Source organism: Seriola dumerili, unplaced genomic scaffold (assembly GCF_002260705.1).
Source record: "Seriola dumerili isolate Sdu_G_001 unplaced genomic scaffold, Sdu_1.0 BDQW01000044.1, whole genome shotgun sequence".
NCBI classification, from domain to species: Eukaryota; Metazoa; Chordata; class Actinopteri; order Carangiformes; family Carangidae; genus Seriola; species Seriola dumerili.
The window spans coordinates 413128-431626 of NW_019174299.1; the positions used below are offsets into that span (position 1 = coordinate 413128).

The following is an 18499-nucleotide window of genomic DNA, read 5'->3' on the forward strand; positions in this document are numbered from 1 at the left end:
TTACTTTACAGTTTCATAATTAAGGCCTAGTAACGACTTACACTCCACAAAAAGAGCTTTGAATCAGGCCATGTCTCCAAACGCACTACCTCATGAAGATGTGTTGACAAAATTAGGCAAAACCTGAGAAAATGTTGATTATCTACAGCATCTGCAGCAAGTTGGTTTCCTTTTTGTATTGGCCTGAATGAAAAAACAAGGCTGCCCAATGGCTTGCTTTGAAAAGTTGTTGCAATAGTATAAAGTTCACACCTTCCTCTTAGCAACAAAAAACAATACAAAAAAACACCAGCTCACCACAACTTATTCCTTCTTTTTAACAATTGGAGCTATACACATTAAAAGCTGCCTGTATCTGGTGAAATTCGGCAACATAATGTCCAATATCATGTATTTATGTGTATGTTTAATAAGATAAATAAAACATGTAAGGCCCCTTTATCATTCAATTATCAGTCACATCTCAGTATTTCATTATGACACCATATTAATATAGATTTCCTGACAAATTATAAAAGCAGTTACTTCTGTGTTTGTCTTATCTGTGTCTGCCTTGTATGCAGCAGTGATAATGCACTGAGCTTCTCTTTTCTCTCCCGGATACAGAATTTGGCCTGTGTCACATTTATGTATTTATGCATGCACGAGGACTACACTGCAAGCCACTGTGTGTCTGAGTCTCTGTGTGTATTTGTTTATGCGTGTCTGCACATGTATGTGCATCCATCCGTGTTGGTGTCAACTGCAGAGAACCAGTGGGTGACATTATATAATCTGGGGCCCAGAGGGAGCGTTAAATGTGGACATGGCCTGCAGCTCAAGAACGCGGCAGCAGGAATGCCAGCTTGTTGGAGTGGAGCCACTTTTGGAGCAAAACCCTGCAGCTAGAAAACCACTGAGCAGAGACAGCAGGGACGACCAGTCAGCCAGTTGTCACTGTCCAGCAGTCTGCTATAATGAGAGCAAGATAGTGTTAGTCCGCTTGTAAAAACAGACATCAGCTCTAAGCCCGACCTGTTACCTTTTACATCCACCTATTACCAACCTCTGAACAACAGTCACTGCTTAGTCAGGATGCATTTTCATCCTCTAAATAAAAAGGCTTATAGTTTAATTTAATGTAAATTATTCCAACCAAACTGTGATGGAAAATGATGGGAATGATGCTTTTATCCACATCAGCACTGTGTACACTACAGTAGAATGGCACTCAGTGAAGAGTATACATCCGCCAAGGCAAAATCTTGATGAAAATGTTAAAGAATGCCCTATCTTGCAACGCTGAGGAAAGTAATTTAAAGAATTCTGATCCGCACCAAAATTTAATGGGTTCGTCGCTGGCCCGTGCCCCATCCCTCCACCAAGTTTGGTGCAAATCAGTTCTGTACTTTTTGCATAATCCTGCAAAAAACAAACAAACATGGGTGACCTCCTTGGCGGAGGTGAAAATGGCTTGCTCTTAAGATATTCATATTTACATCCTGGTTGCACATTTTCACAAACTGCCATGAGCCTCTTGAGAGGATCATCAACACAAATGTATCAGCTTTACTAAGCTAGCCCTCAAATTTTCTTCTACTCATTGTGGTCTGGCAAGGTTGGAGAGGTATTTGGTAATGTGGGCTGCCCACATGACAGATGAGTAGCAGTGCGCTCCTTCACAGAAACATCATCAAGAAACCATCTGACACCTGAGTTGACGAATGCACCACTCATTTGGATGTCATCGTCCTTGTTTCCAGTTTCAACACAGGAGAAACAAGAAACAAGCTGTTCTGCCCAAGCAGTGAATTCAATTTGTTTCTGAAGAAATCACATCATCACGTCCAAACATCATCCAAATATCGCTGATTGATCTGGCTCTTGGGCTCAGTCAATTCTCAATTAATGCTTTCCAGACTAACATCTTAATATGTTGGCTTCAAATTAATGTTAGCCTTCAATTAAAAAAAGTATAAATAACCAACAGAGGAGCTCTTGCATCTGAATAACAAACTCTGTGATGACAACACGCACAGAGCAGAAGGCTTTAGGCTCACTGGTAAGAAAGAAAAACCCTTTCCAAAATAATCACCCACCAAGAAGCTTAACCTACATACAGCATGAATTGGAAACAAAAAAACATGAAACAGATCAAGACAAATAAGTTCACCAGTCCATGTGTTAGCTTAGGGCATTTGGGGTAATTGTCATAACGTTCCGTCCCCTTCTCTTCTTAACCAAACACATGCAGTTGGAACTCTAATCTGCTAACACAGACCTTTGGCAACATGTCGGTTTTAAACAACTGCTGTGTCCTCTACACAGGCATACTGCATGACTGGAGTCCGCAAATTCATTCATCATTACCTGTGGGAAACGGTTGTTAATTTTTGTCTTCATAATAGTTGAACCTACACACAGTTGACACAGGAAGACAAAACAGAAATCCTTAGCAATAACATTTATGTCAGGTCACAATTGTCTATTTCCAATTAGACTGAAATTATTTTACTGAGCTAGTGGAGCAGAGCAAAGCATTAGCAGTGAGGCTATTGTTCAGAGTCAGGCCCTGCAGCAAGGACCACATTGCCCCCTGCCACCAGGCCTGTTAAAGGGGCCCCTGAAGAGAAAATCAAGCCAAATTAGTATCTGGTGCACACACACACACACACACACACACACATCGAGACTATTATACTTCAGTTCAGCTCTCAGTTAAGTACATAGTGAAAAGGAACAACGGTTCCATGTCTAATAATTCATACAATAATACGAGGTTTGCCTGATATTTGTATTTAATTTATTTGAGTATTATCACATCTGTATGCTGTAGTATGTATTATCTACAATGTGCAGAATAGATCATCATCAATCAAATAAAAAAAATTGAAAAGCTAGATTCCAGGAACATTGTAGAATTGTTTTGCGCATAAACATCCCATTCCTTTGTAAGAGCAAATGTCCCTGCAAAACATGTCTTTCATGAGCAGCACCTGCCCTTCTGGTGCGACATCACTGCCACATGTTGCCATCTGTCAGGCGTCAGATGCTGACCGGAGAACACACAGTAGTGTCCATGAGCAACTCAGGCTCACAGTCTGTTGTTGATCTACCTGCTGGTTCATAAACTAACTACGGTATGTAAGCATAAGTATTAATATAAGCTGACATACTCTATATGTTCTTATTATTCATGCAGTTAAACAACACTTTTTCACTACTATCTATTATATGTGATATTGATCAAATAAAAAATTACAGTCTGGACAGCAGAGACATTTGTGTTTTTTTTTAAACCAACAAATCGTATAAATACTAAAAGCAAAGTCACCTTAAAGTAAAAGACTATTGACTTTCCAGGGTACCATGTTTCATTTTATTTTGAAAACATCCTCCCACCCCTACTGATCCTACCCATCACACCTCCCTGCATACCCGTCAGTCCACCCCCTTCCTCTGACATCATCTTTGTTGTCTTCCCAAACAGCGTGTTAAATTGCATCTGACAAGTGAACAAACACCATGGGGGCCCTCCACATCTCTAACTGGTGACAAGGGAGGCTGGGGAAACCCCAGGCAGAACCTGTAGGAGGGGATGTTGGGGGTCTCTGGGGACAGTCAATGAAGAGTTGTGATGAGGCCCTAGTTGAGGGTGTTGTTTACATATTCCTGTGGTGGAACAAATGAGGGGGCACAAAAAAATCCCTGGCGTTGCAGAATGCTAAAACTCAGATTTGCCTCTCCTCCTCTGTCTTCCGATCAGGCACCAGCTTTTGAAAGTCCAAAGAGGTAAATCTCTGAAAATGGAAAGTGGCATTTTATCATCACTGGACCAGGCTGGAAAGTAAACAAAAAGCCATGAACCTACATGGGTGGGCCTGGGGAATTCCAGTATTCAGTAGTACACGTGTATGTTAAAAGGGGCTATTTGTAAGTTTTCTCTGCTGCCGAATGTGGTTTCTTGCCAGGAGCAGGTGGTGGCGATTGTCGCTTGACAGGCGCTTCGGCCATTGTTCCGTTTACAATACAAGAGGTGATAATGTGCACTCTGAACAGTGACACCTCTTCAGGGCAGATTGGAGGCTACGGTGACTCACTATCGGAAAGTGACAAGACGACAAACTGCTGCTGTTTATATCAGTGGTGACTGATAGGGTGAATGAAGTCTGACTCAGTGACAATGACTCACAGATGCAAATGCAGTTTATATATAGTATATAGATATGAGCTATCTTTAAATATGGACAAAAGGGTTAATCTCACATCAAGGTTGGATTTTGTAGGTCAAGAGATGAAAATAGATCTATCAGACGGCTCTGGGTTTACCCTTTTTCTTTTCATTTTCTCATTATTTTCATTAAAATACTGCACACCTGTTTACAACACTCTCTCTCAGTATTGTGACTTGTCCAATCACAGCAGTATATTTCCTGAAGATATTTTCCAATAGTAATTCAGCATGAACAGACATGGCAGCAAACTGCCTTCAATCTTAGCTCACCAAGTTTCAAAAGGACTTGGCCGGTAGAGACAGAGGCTAAAGAAAGACTCATTCCCTGTCCTGTGGTGGAGCTAATAAACAAACAAACAAAAAAAACAGTCCCACTGCTCAAATGCGCAACTGCTAAAACATTGGCTATGTTCTCCGTCTGTGGTGTCTGTGAGGATGAAAGACAGACCATTATTGATCTGCCAGCTGACAGAATACAATATTAGCGTATTTCCACTGACACATTACTTATCAGGAGGTCAGCTGATTGCCCGTCCATTCTCTAATGCTGACAAGGTCGCTCCTTTCTAATCTCATTCACATACTTTATCTGGCAGGCCATTTCTATTCTTTCTGCTCCGCTGAATAACACTTCTATCTTACTGTCAGAGAGCAACCATCCTGACTAACTGTGAGTTACCAGCAGTCGTTGGGCTGCAGATGTATGGTAATAGGATCTTGCTGCATACCCCTGGCTGGTGTGGACGTAGCCATCCTGCTGCGTGAGGAGTTTGGAGGAGACGACTATGCACTGTGTGAGCTCACACCCATAAGGAGAATGATTACATTCAGGCAGTCAAATCAATGCTTTTCATCAGCTGGAAGAAAAAGGGATGTGCTGTTAAATTAGTTTACCAGAGCCAGGCACTTGGCATTTACATGCAATTACATTAATTAGCCTAACTTTAACAAAGTTATCCTGAGAGACTCCATTCAAAGTTACATCTAATTTGTCTGTATTAGAATGCCCCAACTCTATCAACCCTTATCTAAAGGGCTCATGCTCTTGTCTGTCTCCTCCTTCAGTCATGCAGACTCAATCTTTGTGTCGTCTGTGCTAGCTCCGAGAGGCGCATCATGCTGGGAGAATCAAGGAGAGGGTGTGAGTGCATGCATGTACAGTCCGCGTGTTTATGTTTCGTATGAGACAAGGGGAGAGAGAGCGGTAAGGCAAATATGGGTTATGTATTGTTTCAACATCTTCAAACTGGTCTAATGACATTAGTGACAAGCAGCACCCTAATGAAGGAGCACTGGATTTTTTTCTTGAATATTTAATTTTAGATTTATTTCTCCACTGTTGTTTATTTATATTTAATATTACTGTGCTTCTTCTCTAAGTTCAAGTCTCTGCTTTCACTTTGGTATTGCCTGTCTCTCCTTTCCTCTCTCCTCCATCAGTACTCCTGTAAACACCAATGCAGGCAGCTTTGGAGAGATATGCCCTTTGATCTTCCCAGCTTGTCATGTGTCAGAGGTCAGAAAGCTGCAGTTTCTCACACACGGTATCTAACCCAGTCACCAGAGCTCTGGAGCCCCCCACACACACACACACACACACACACACACACACCCAACTTCCTCCCACCCCGCGCTCTTGCTCCTCTTACCATGTCTCCCCTCCTGTCATGGCAAGCCGAGTGCTTTCATTAAAGGTCAACTCCACCTTTACCCCACCGAGGTCTTTACCCAACAGCGAAAACAGCACCAGTACCACTTCATGACAGATGGGGCTGATTTCGTTAACAGTATCCAGAGCTGAGCACTGACAACCTGAGTAGCATAACAGGTAGGTCTGTAAACTGCAGCAATTTCTCATTTTATTTGGTTACAGTGGGGGAATAACTATTTTAGACTCAAAGAAGTCTCAAAGTTAGAATAGGCCTATAATATCATCATAGTTTGACAGTGATTGGCGTAACACTGAACTATCTGACTATTTTTAGTCATTTCTTTGGCTTAAAAATGAGATCGTCCATGCAGCTGCTGCCCCACAAGTAAGTTTCTCTTTCATTTCCTTCACAGGAATTTCAGAAAATCCCCATTTTAGCTTTAAGCCTACAAAACAAGAACCATCTACATGATATAACCAGTTGCTTCAGAGAGAAAAATTATTCAAAAAAGGTAAACAGCCTTAAGGAACCTGCCTATGGCTCGCTCACCAGTCTACATTCCCACTTTAGCTCTCTCAAGTGAAGACAGCCACTTGTTAACATGTGATTGAATTTTCATTTACCTCTTAGGAAATACAGAGGCTTCTAGACGGCTACTTGATTGCTTCAATAAACCTTATTGTGCCAATGTGTTTCGGAGAAAACCGTCTCCTTCCCCAGGGGGAAACAAAACGTGCATTTATTTCTCTTCATCTTTACTTAAAACTTGACAGGACAACTTGTGTCAAGTCACTGCTCATCCACTGTGCAGATTAAATAACAATAATATTACTTTTAGACACAAAGCATGGCACAGGGGCTATTTCCTGCACAGTGGCCCACACACATGGTCCTCACAAACTGAAAACTGATTAACCAATAATCCAAATGTGTCATTTGCGCACATGCGTTGGCGTTGTGTTTGACCGCCAGAAACCAACTGAAGAATTTTAGAGAGAGATTTATGATAGCATTTCCTCAGTTCATGTTATTATTGTCTTATTGTTATTGTTTTTATTTATAACTTAGTCATTTATTGTTCTGTGTGTGGATATGGGTGGTATTGTGTGTATCTGGAGTGGGGTGGGGGTTGTTTTGTTGCTTTTATCCTTAAAATAATATGCTTTTATGCTTTTAGCTCACATTGTATGAAAATTGCTGTACAAACTAAGTCTGATTGAATGATTGAAATGTCATACTGTTGCCATGTTGCCATGCTAACCTGGTGCTGGTGCTGGGCCTGAAGCTATCACGGCTCACGGGTGAAGGGCTATCCTTGAAACAGAAAAACGGGACAGAGCGCTCATCTCTCTCACATTAAACAAGGAAAACAAAGGCATCAACCTTATGATGCTGTATGCATGGTAGCGTCTGAGTGATTATGGTAGTGGCACAGGGATAATCTGGATAAGCTGAGCATGAACACTGAAGTAACACACACGAGTGCCACAGCCACGTCCCTCACCCCCATTCCCCTGCATGAGATGATTTTCTAATTCACTGTGTATTCGTGTGAAATCTATGCGTCGTTACTGTGGTTGAAGGTCAGGTAACGCATAATGAAAGTCACGCTCCTGAATTTGCCTGACCTCCTAAATGCCTTCTCGCTCACAACCTAATCCCATATTACGTTTCATGAGAAGTCTTAAGGACTTTTTCTGGCATCCTTCCTGAAAGCATGTATCCTCACCAAAAATGAGGAGAAACCAAACGTCCACTGCACTATCACAGCAATAAAATCCAGGTGATGTGTGTGAAGCAGGTGAGAGCCTGTTCTTTTTAGCAAAATCATTCCCCCATTCTTTATTGCTGTAATGAATTACTGTACTTTAGAAGTACTTGACCTGTAAATGCAGATAATGTAATATTATCCACAAGAATAGAATAGAATAGAATAGAATAGAAAGCAGGACATTCAATTATATGTAACCAAGAGATAGGAATGGGACTAAAATAAAAATAGAAATCCTAGGGAATAAAGGTATCTTTTTTGTTGCAAATGAAGCTTTTCATTTTTCTCTCATTGTTAAAAATGCCTATTCAGTGAATATAGAGGCCATTTCTGTGGTTCACTCGTCTTAATGGGGGAACTTAATTCCATTTTATAATTGTAAGAGAACTTTTCTTCCTATTAAAGATGTTCTACAGTTTAAAAGCAGCCAGTCTCTCTCAAAAAGGGGGATACAGAAAATGACAACACAAACCCTCCTTTCGCCATTTGTATTATTTCTATTCCATTCTAATTATAATTCATAATTCTATACACATGCTGCCTCATGCCTTGCTGTGTGCAAAACAAAGAGCAGGGGTATCGTATCTTGCGAGAATGGAAAATGTGTTTAATGAGGTTTGATGGTAATCCCAAACACCATGAGCCATGGTGATGCTCCACCATGTATTGACACAACATGCACACAACGTCTTGTTCCACCCCCCAACCCCACCCCACCCCAACTCTCAGCATACATTTAACAGCACATGTGATCACATGGCCGAGTGCCTCAAAGAGGTAGCGGTGAAGAGAGCAACAGATGGGATCGAATTGTCGAAGTGTGGAGCAGATTGGTTTCTTTGATGTTTCTTTAAATGTGCAAGTGAAGATTAGTCATGTAAGTCATAAACAGTTCACAAGCACAGACAGAAAAAACTAGCACTGATGCTTCGTCTGAGAAACTATGACCTCATTACAGGCCTCTTTTAGCCCTTTATCTTACCAGTAACATGCTTCATTACACAGACTGAAACTAGACACTAAACAAACACACATACTGTATGCCGCAAGTGCACAAGAACAGGGTAAAAGGGGAAGTGAACCTGTCAAATTAAGTTCTAGCATCAGCAAGACCACATACCGTCTACAATATGACTGTGGATTCCTTAAAAAACTTTTTTTTTTTTTTGCAAGCATTTTTCTATAAAGCAAATAAAAACTGTTGTTGTGGGAGTGGCAGGCTGGCTGAAGATGTCGTGCAGAGCTCATCTGCAAGCCCTGTTAGGCAGACGCTGCCGTGGGCACAGATGAGCTCACAGGATCAATACGGGATAACAGCCCCACAAATCCAAACACTGACTTTGCATTATATTGCGCCAGGGCCTCTACAAGTGAGGAAGAGACCGATAGAGAGCATTTACGTCCCAGTGGTGTTGATTTAGAAAAGAAATGAGGTGTACATGTGGAAAAAAAAAAAAAAAAAAGAGGAGAAAATGAAGCCGGAGTCACACACTTCTGAAATAACAATACAGAAGACACATACTTACCAACAATAGTATTTGTTTGATCATTCAGCCCTATGTCCTCTCTAATCCAGCACACTTTAGTCCAGCGTACAAGTAAACATAAATGAGACATAAGCATCAATAATTGAGAACTTTTTTTTTTTCTATGGTGAGTCATCGTAATCATTTTTTGATCAAATGCTCCTTTCATTAATCTTACACAGATGTTAGCTCCCTCCTCAGACACAAAGGAGCATCCATGACCTAAATCTCTCTGAACAAAACAAATTCATACATGCCACACTCAACACACTCTCTCACTCACACACACACACACACACACACGCACACACACACACACACACACACGCACACACACACACACACACACACGCACACACACACACACACACACACGCACACACACACACACACACACACACACACACTTTTCATTCCAACAAGGGTCATGAATAATGGCAGCACAGACAAATAGAGCTAAATTGTTTATGTCGTCCCTCTCGTGTGCATACATGGGCCACTTGTGTGATGTTAGTGTAGGTACATTTGGTGACATTATTTCATTTACTGACAGCATGTTTTCTGTTTTCAGAGTCTCTATCTTTTACCCACTATCTCTGTCTACAAAGATAGGTATTTATCCATTGGTTTCCCAGTCTGTCTCATTTACTGTAAGCCTGTAATAGGCTTGAACATAGCAGTGGCAGCGGCAGCAGCAGCAGCTACCTCTCATCCTGCTCAATTAAAACACAAGCATCTCTGAACATACCCCACAGCAAACCTGCATGCTTTAAGTTGCAATACTGTTGTGCAAAAATAAGAGCAGAACTAGTCTTTCTAAAAAAAGCTTGGCACACTGAACTTATATCTACATTCAGTGTATTGAAACCTTTTCCCATGTAAATACCAATAAATAGAGCCTATTAAGCATGATTAGCTTATGAGTCCGTGCCCCTTAATGACCTCAGAGCTGATTGTATTCGGCTTTAGCAAGGCTGATATTATTTACGATTTTAGCTAATATATCAGCCTCGGTGTATGTGTCAGCCAACAGGTTATAAGAAACCGCAGTGCTGTAATGCCAAAGATATGTTTGGAGTAATATCAGATTTTCGTAATATTAAAATGTGGCTTGATGGACTCGTCAATACTCTTGTGGTGGAGAGGATTAGATATATTAAAAGTGATCAGTTTAAGTTATTTGAGGCCATCTGGCAACCTCTTACTCACTATTTGGACAAGACAACATGCTAATGCTACCTGCTGATTTTTTGTTAGCATCATCATTTGGGATCCTGCAGTACTGAAACAAAGATACAGAGACAGTGCCACTCATTTTTTCAGTTGTAAGCTTACATCACGATGGCAATTCTTTTGCCGCTCCTCTGATCACCTGATTGCCTTTGTGATGTTTCACCTTCCTGCACACCTGCTTCTCATTCCGTTATTCAGTTTCCCCATCTAATTTGCCAGGTTGTTTACGCTATCTACCTGTGTGCCGCTAAAGCATTAAAGCTATTCCTGGTTGCCTGCCAGTTGCATGTTTCCCTGGTCTGATAACCTGTTTGCCTGATTCTACCCACCTGTCCGTTGTTGACTCTTAAATCTGAATCCTGACCTTGTGAATTGTCTTAACCCTTCCTGCTGAGTCTTGGGACTCAACAATTTGGGTCGGAAAAAATATATGAAAGGTTATAAAAAATGATGAGCTGGAGTTATAGGGAACATTATGATCAAAAAGTGTGACCAAAAAAACAGAAATGTCATTAAAAAAAAAAATCATTTTTGGCAGCAGAGGGAGAGCTCTCATTTTTGCAGACTTCTTTCCTGTCTGCTTCTTCTGGACCTGTGGTGACAGATATGGATGGAGACCTCATTAAAGTGACAAGTGTTGGTGTGTGAAAATGGCCGCCGATGAGATGCGGAAGGCTCCACTTTTCACCTCAAATGTGCAAAGTTGTACATTGCAGCGTTAAAATTGACTGCAACTAAACTGAAATGGTGACAGGAAGATAAGACAGGTGGAATGTCAAACAGATGGAGAATAAAGCATTGGGTTCCCCTGTCTACCTGCTGCTGATTCCTCTTTATCTGGGTTGCCAAGACACAATGTGTCAGTCATGCTGGGTCAAGCCTGGTACGGACCCAGAGCCTTATTTTCTCAAAAATCAGGCGAACCTTCCCTACCTGTGCACCATGCACAACAGCAATGCCGATAGGGCAAAACACAAAGAGGAAATGATCACTTTTGTTGTTTACTGCATCTTGAATAATTACATCTTCGCTTTGTTTTGCAAATTATTTTTGCAAACACTGATCACACAAAGAGCCATGTGGTAAATTACTGAGTGAGGTTCAGTCAAATCATAGTAAATATATAACCAAATGCACATTTGCACCGTACATACTTGACTATAATACACAGTAATATCTTTGCTTCAAATATCAGAACTGCAAACCTTACATATGGGAATGTAAAGAAGTTTACAGTGGTTTTATCCAGGTAATGTTGGCATGAGCAGTATCACATTCCTTAACTCATTATAAGAGCTTATGTTGGTTCCAAGGGAGCATTTAAGGACAAGTGAAAAGTGTTTTGTTCCTGTCACGAAGCCTGAGACTTTGCTGCTTTAAGATTAGATATAAGATAAAAGAATTGCTGTGAAATGAACTGTATGATCCTGTTGATTCAAATTGGGCTAATTTCATAGTGTCACTGTAAATACCGCTGTGTCTATAGACATTTTAATGTACACCTCTTGCCAGAACTAATGTAAGGTTGAACATATAATTATAATGAATGATTAAGCATACTTCTGATGTGGTCATTCAGTTTCAGCAAACAGATGACTTCTTTGGAAATCACTGCATCACCATACCACAACTGATATGCCCCCCACATGTTCTGTGTTTAAACAAACAAAACATGTTTCCCACATTTTAAGATTCGACTTCACATGATACGATTTCCTTTAGGGCCTAGAACAAGCCATTCGTTCACATAATTAATGCATGAGAGATCAAGCATGACTCAGGGCCCAAGGCATGAATAAAACACAAAAGAGGTTGTGCAGTGTAACTTTCAAACACAACTATGAAAAACGTCAGAGATCGATAACTCACCGAAGAAAAAATCTACAGATTCTGCAGTGAACTCTCCATTTAATGAAACAATTGCACTCAAATCCTTGTTTAGCAGCACCCTGGGGAGATTCTGCAATGCACAACTACATATTGCCATATTCCTGAGTTTTAAGGCACAGCCGAAGTTGGTGTGCCGTCGGTCACTGAGCTACACTTGGAGTAATTCTGGGGCTAAGATTCTTGCTGAAAGAGCAAACTGACGCTGGAGGAAGAAAAACTGCTTCTCTTTTCTCACTCAGATTCCCTAGCTACTCTGGGGATTCAAAAGAAAAGGCAACTTGCCAGTTGTTCACAAGCTTGGCTTTCACTAACCTTCCAGCTACCAACCCTCAGCTGGGTGTGTGTGTGTGTGTGTGTGTGTGTGTGTGTGTGTGTGTGTGTGTGTGTGTGTGTGTGTGTGTGTGTGTGTGTGTGCGTCCCTAACAGAGCGAAACAACCTCGATCAAGCAACAGGGTGAGAGCTCAAGCTGAAGAGTTGCATTATAATTTGCTGTAAAGTGAATAACAAAGTGTGTTCCTTTAATCATTTTTTTAATAAACAAGATAGTGATCTGCAGATTATTCATACCAGTGAACCTTAGCCAGTATTTGGAATCATGCATCTTTGTTAATTAATGCAAAGTAGCCCCTAGACAGAAAAGAAACTATGGTATTCGGAGCCTTATGGGCCAGGCTTGGTGCTATGGTCCCACAGCAGTAAATTGCAACAGTATTTTTGCTCCTGTGTGTTTAGGCTTGCAGAGGAGCATTGTGTAAACAAGAGAAAATGATTAATCCGGACCACGTATATCCATTCTAAGTCTATTCTGGGCTGACCTCTGTCCAATGTCTTCTTACACAATTTAAAATCACAGCAACGAGAAAAGGGAAGCACCCGTAGCGACATTCATGGGATCTCAAGCGAACACTTTCTCTCTCTTGATTTGTGACTTCCTTCATATGGCTCAGCGCAAACTTGCCTTCGAGTGTTCTGGCTATTCTTGTTGTGTCACTAAGATAATAACCCAAGGCCTTATCATGCTTCTCAGTGTCCACAAGGGTGTCCCCCTCCCCCCCCCAAAAAAAAACCCACCCACCCACGCCCCCCTCCCATTTACTCACAGTGCTGAAGAGAGGAGAAATTCGATGGAAGTCAGACAAAGAGAAAGTGGAATAAAGGATAATGGGAAAGACGCTGTCACAGAGAGGGCAAATCCCATGAAGCTGCTGATAAAAATCCTGCAGAAGTAACTAGCTGATGGCAATCAAATTTGAGTCTTGTGTGGAGCAGGCAGTGATCATGGGACAGGAGTACACGCTGTGGATGCCAACAATCAGCAACGCTATTTGACAGATGGATCAGAGCACTCCTGGCCTAGACCAGGCTAAAAGCTCATGGTCACGTGACCAGTGGATTAGCGTTAGCCCAACTGAAAGGGGGAGGAGGTTAGGGTGCATGTCACCACATGCTTCCTGATCACTTCCCTTCGAATTTGTTTCCCTTTTTCTGTCACTCTGAATCTCTCCTCACCACCAACACACCCCCACCCCCACCCCCGTTTGCCTTTCGCTGTTTTATGAATGTGAGATTCTTCACATGACCGATCATTTGCACCAAAAAAGTATCATCAGAGAACAGGATCACAAGCAACGGAAATTCTTCTTCCATGTAACTGGTTCATCCATCCATCTTCTTCTCCTCTGTTGACACTGACAGGAAGCCCTGTGCTAAGCATAGTCATTAGTGCTTAGATGATTCTCACACCTTTGACTCATAGCTCAACCACATCAAAAACCACTGCTCTAATCGGCTCACTTCCAGCTACTCATGATGTCAATGCTGAGAACATGCCTCCTGTATTGTCCTTCCTAACTAACACTAACCCCCCACCCCATCCCTACTTACTGTACTCAAATTTTCTCATCAGCATCTCCAGGCTCGCTGAACCCTTCACTCATCTGGCAGTGGAGAGTGAAAAAGTGAGAAGCATAGACAGGATTAAGGACAAGTGCCATGCTGTGAGCACATGGCACAGTGGGCTCGTAGGATAAAACACTGGTTTCCCCTGTCTCCCCTGCTGCTGCTCCTGCTGCATCTGGGTCTTTCTGTCAGGGACACAATGTGCCAGCCAATTCATGCCTGGCCAGCATGCCATGTTCCCGTGCCAGTCCAAAACACCCTCCTTTTCACAGAAACCTGGGGAAACCCTCCCTTCCCGTGCACCATGCACAGCAATGACAGAGGGAGCATGCAGGGTAACGCTGTGCTTGCCAACAGGGTTAAATGCTGAAAGTCACAGGCCATTATTTTCTCTCTGAAATGTTTTATAGATTGAGAGAGCAAACATGCAGGGATTACTGACAATAAAAGACAAGTGATAAGGGAGAATCTGGAGTAATAAAACAGAGAAATGCAGCAACCGTAAATGACAAAATGATGAATCAATTATCAAAATCGCTGTCGATTTTTGACTCACTTCAGCACTGCTAAAAGCCAAACATGAAGGTGTCACCCTCTAACATTTCTATTGCTGCGTTGAGAGTAGAGGACTCCTAGAGTAGTCATAGACCTCATCCAAACTTTTGACACAGCAGCCTCAAGGGGAGACATTATCACAGCGGGCAGAGGGCATTATTATCACAACATGTAATTCTCAATTACCAAGAGCAACAGGGGACAAAGTCAATTTCAGCTTGACGGCAGGCATCTAGAAGAAATCTTTCTGTAAGTCCAAAGGAAAACACCCAAAGTCTTATCAGAGCAACTAGGCATTCAGCCAATAACAGAATGACAAAGGATGCATATCTGGAGGGTGCAGTTAGTGCAGGTAAGCTCATCTGCACACTCACAAATACACAGGGACAAATGCATACTCACACACACACACACACACACACACACACACACACACACACACACAATATTCTTGGAAATGACAGAGTCTTCAAAGTGTCTGTGACATTTTACTTCTGTTTGTAAGCAAGCACAAACACCAGGGTCTCAATTCTGGAGTCGCGCGTTCCAATTTTGACAGTCAGCTTTGTATTGACCTTTACGAACCATCCTTTCATGTTTTTTCATACCACACGTCAACAGGCAAATGCAAAGAAACAATGAGTCCTCTGATTCATAGCAATGCATGATTAGAGGGAGTGCTATAAGATACTCCTGTTGTATTAAAACTCAACACCTTTCAAATTTATGGTTCACCTTTTGGGAGAACATGACAATGGCTATGAGAAGAGAGTTGACACAGACCAGTTATGGTTATGGCAGCATACAAGCCTCATATTGTCCAGAGCTTCTTCTCTAGCCATTTTCTTAGAGTGTAAAAAAAAACTGTTGTATTTATACAGTATAAAGGCTTTTACCATGTGCTGGTGTGGAGTTGTAACAGTTGCCATACTGTAATAGGGCCAACAACTGAGTGACTTTAAGGTGGTTTTTAGTTTTATTTGAATATATCATGTTATCACTACAGCCTTTTTCTTTCTTTCTTTTTTTTTACAGCTTACACTAAAGCTTTTACTTGAATAAAACTAAACTGGTACTAGCAGAAGTTCAAGAAGTATCAACAGTAAATTGTAATTCAAATACCAAAAGTGAAAGTGCTCATTCTAAAGAGTTTTTAATTATTGATATAAGCAGTATTTTAGGTTGTAGCTGGTGTAACTGCTGTTACTTCATGAACTGGGTTTAATTTAGAAAACTGCATCAATTTTGTGTTTTGCATGTAATGTCTTTATCTTCAAAGTAACGTCAGCAGTCAGACAAATGTCATGGAGGACAAAGTACAAGACTTCTTACTGTAAGTGTGAAGCGAAAACCTATTCCCACAAAATGGAACTCCCCAGTTATTGAAGCAGCTCCAAATTGCATTAAATTACAGCAGGTCAGAGGCTATACGTACTGAGCATGGTGCCAAAGGAGTGTGACTAAGACAGTCTCTCGGTCAGGCTTTCACCTGTCAAACTTTTGAAGCTTAGTGCTGCACTACAGCCAAAGCCTGTGCAAACTGTGCGTGTGCGTGTGTGTGTTGCAGGTTATCTTTATGGTCCTATTTCACCTCAGCCGAGAATCATTGCCTCATACAGGTTCGCCAGTAAATGGAGGCTGGTAGGAAGGTTTAACCCTATAGCAAAACTTCACATTGTAGAGAGATGCCGTTATAACAGTGAGTCCTTGTGGCACCATTACAGCAGTGAGAATGTCACAGTCACATGCCATAAAGCTTGGTTAAATATATACATGTTGTTTCTATAGCAGTAATGGAACGAAGAGACCACACAGGAGATTAAAACGCCAACAAGTAGCCTTCGACCGGGTGACAGTAAATTCAATGGCACCGAAACGCTGTCAGTTCGTGAGGATTATTACAGAAATACCAAAGGGATTCCTTCGTCTGCGCAGGGAGACCTGCCTGTTGATTCAGCGGCGTTAATAATGATAATAATAATAATAAAGAGAACAGAGAAGAGAAGTAAGAAAAAGTATCACACACGCAAAACCCGACAGAAAGTGACATTATATGCATCCAAACATGTCTGTGTGAGCAGCGTCTGCCGAACGCTGCCTCCTCCACTCGCAGTTTGTTTACAAAGCGCTGTGAGAATATTCTTTCGCAACGGGGACAGTCAGCGGGACGAGCCGAGGACGTTTCACCTTCTACAGGCGAAACATGTTAGAAGACGTTAAACTGTCACACTTACCTCTGTGGAGCGACTGGAGCTGCTGGACTTTTTTCATAAAATGCGTGGAGAGGCTGCAGCGACGATAGCAACCTACGTCGGGGATCTCTCAATCAGTCAGTCAGTCAGTCGGCTAGTTTCCAGCAGTTCGCTTCACAGTTCACCGATCTCTCTCTCTCTGTGGGTGTGTGTGTGTGTGTGTGTGTGTGTGTGTGTGTCTCTCTCTCTCTCTCTCTCTCTCTCTCTCTCTCTGTCTCTGACAAACCGCCCACTTCCGGCGGTTCTTGCACTCTGTCAGGAGTAACAGTTTCTACTGATTTCTCTCCTGGGGATGATTGATTTGGACTCATGTTCAACACAGGCTTAAGGAACCGAAAGCCTTCTTTCATGCAGCAACAAGACACAACAACATGATCGTCTTTGTGTGTGTGTTGAGAATGATATATTCAATGTTATTTAATTTTTATTTTATTTTATGGTCTTTATGCTGTGGTCTATGGTATCTGCAATGTTTCGAATTTGAAGGACTTGAGCAATACTATATTACCGTTCAGCAAAACCACTAAAAATAACTATCACTGCTACAATAAATAAATAAATTAATTAATTAATAAATACCAATAATACTAATAAAACTAATAATAATAATAATGCCAATAATAATAACAATTGTGAATGATAACTAATTAAATAAAAATAAATAAATTAGAGATCGCACTTAAATTGTTCCCTTGTTGCTGCAGGTCATTAAATTCACACTCACTCTTCTCTGACTTGCTCTGATCAAAGCTGTTCACTGCTGCACACAGTTATTAGATTAGATGATTAGACTTAATCTATTCTACTGTGCAGTAAATCTTCCATTCAACTCAGTGTAAAACTCGCTTCCTTATCTGTCGCCCTGGAGTGCTGGAGAACAGCGACACCTACTGGTGAAAAACAAAAAGAATAATCGATTCAGGAAAGGGTTATTTTTTTCATAACTGTGTGCCTTTATGAAATACACAATACACAATAGAGTTGTAATTAATGATTTTTTTCCCCCTTTATCTCACTTTTATCAGTGGAATGAAAAGGGAAGAAAGAGAGAGAGAGAGAGGGAGAGAGAGAGGGATGAGGTGGCAGGCACCAAAGATAAACCTGCCAAAATTAATTAAATTAATTAGAGGACAATGTGGGCCTGAGGCACATCCAGCATATAGGGAGCCACATATTGCTGCCTGAAACAAAACTAAATAGGCTCCACATAAAAGGGCAACAGCCAGCATGTGAACACTTGTTGATTGTTGAGGAAAAGATGCCTGTTTATTCTGTTTTGCTGCATCTGTGCTGCCTTATTTATCCCAAAGAACCACATAGAGGGAATCCACAGAATCCACATACTCTTATGTGTCCTATGTGCCAGTGGTGGCATCTTACATGTTACTGTGTTCAAGCAATTTTACACAAAAAACATATAATTCACAACATGGGCAGACACATTGTTACCTCTCTCACCTGTGGCTATACAGTAAGTTAGTTGTGTCACAATCAACAAGAAACAAAA

The 18499-nt window shown here is 41.4% G+C and overlaps 1 protein-coding gene across 2 annotated transcripts in view; it reads right to left on the reverse strand.

The window, feature by feature from the left end:
* Positions 1–17112, reverse strand: part of LOC111217479 (signal transducer and activator of transcription 5B-like) — a 50760-nt gene extending 33648 nt beyond the window's left edge. For both annotated transcript variants that reach the window (XM_022739368.1, XM_022739367.1), the window contains exon 1: positions 16975–17112. The gene's annotated coding sequence lies outside the window, so the exon portion shown is untranslated. The remainder of the gene's footprint in view (positions 1–16974) is intronic.
* Between the last annotated feature and the right edge of the window lie 1387 nt (positions 17113–18499).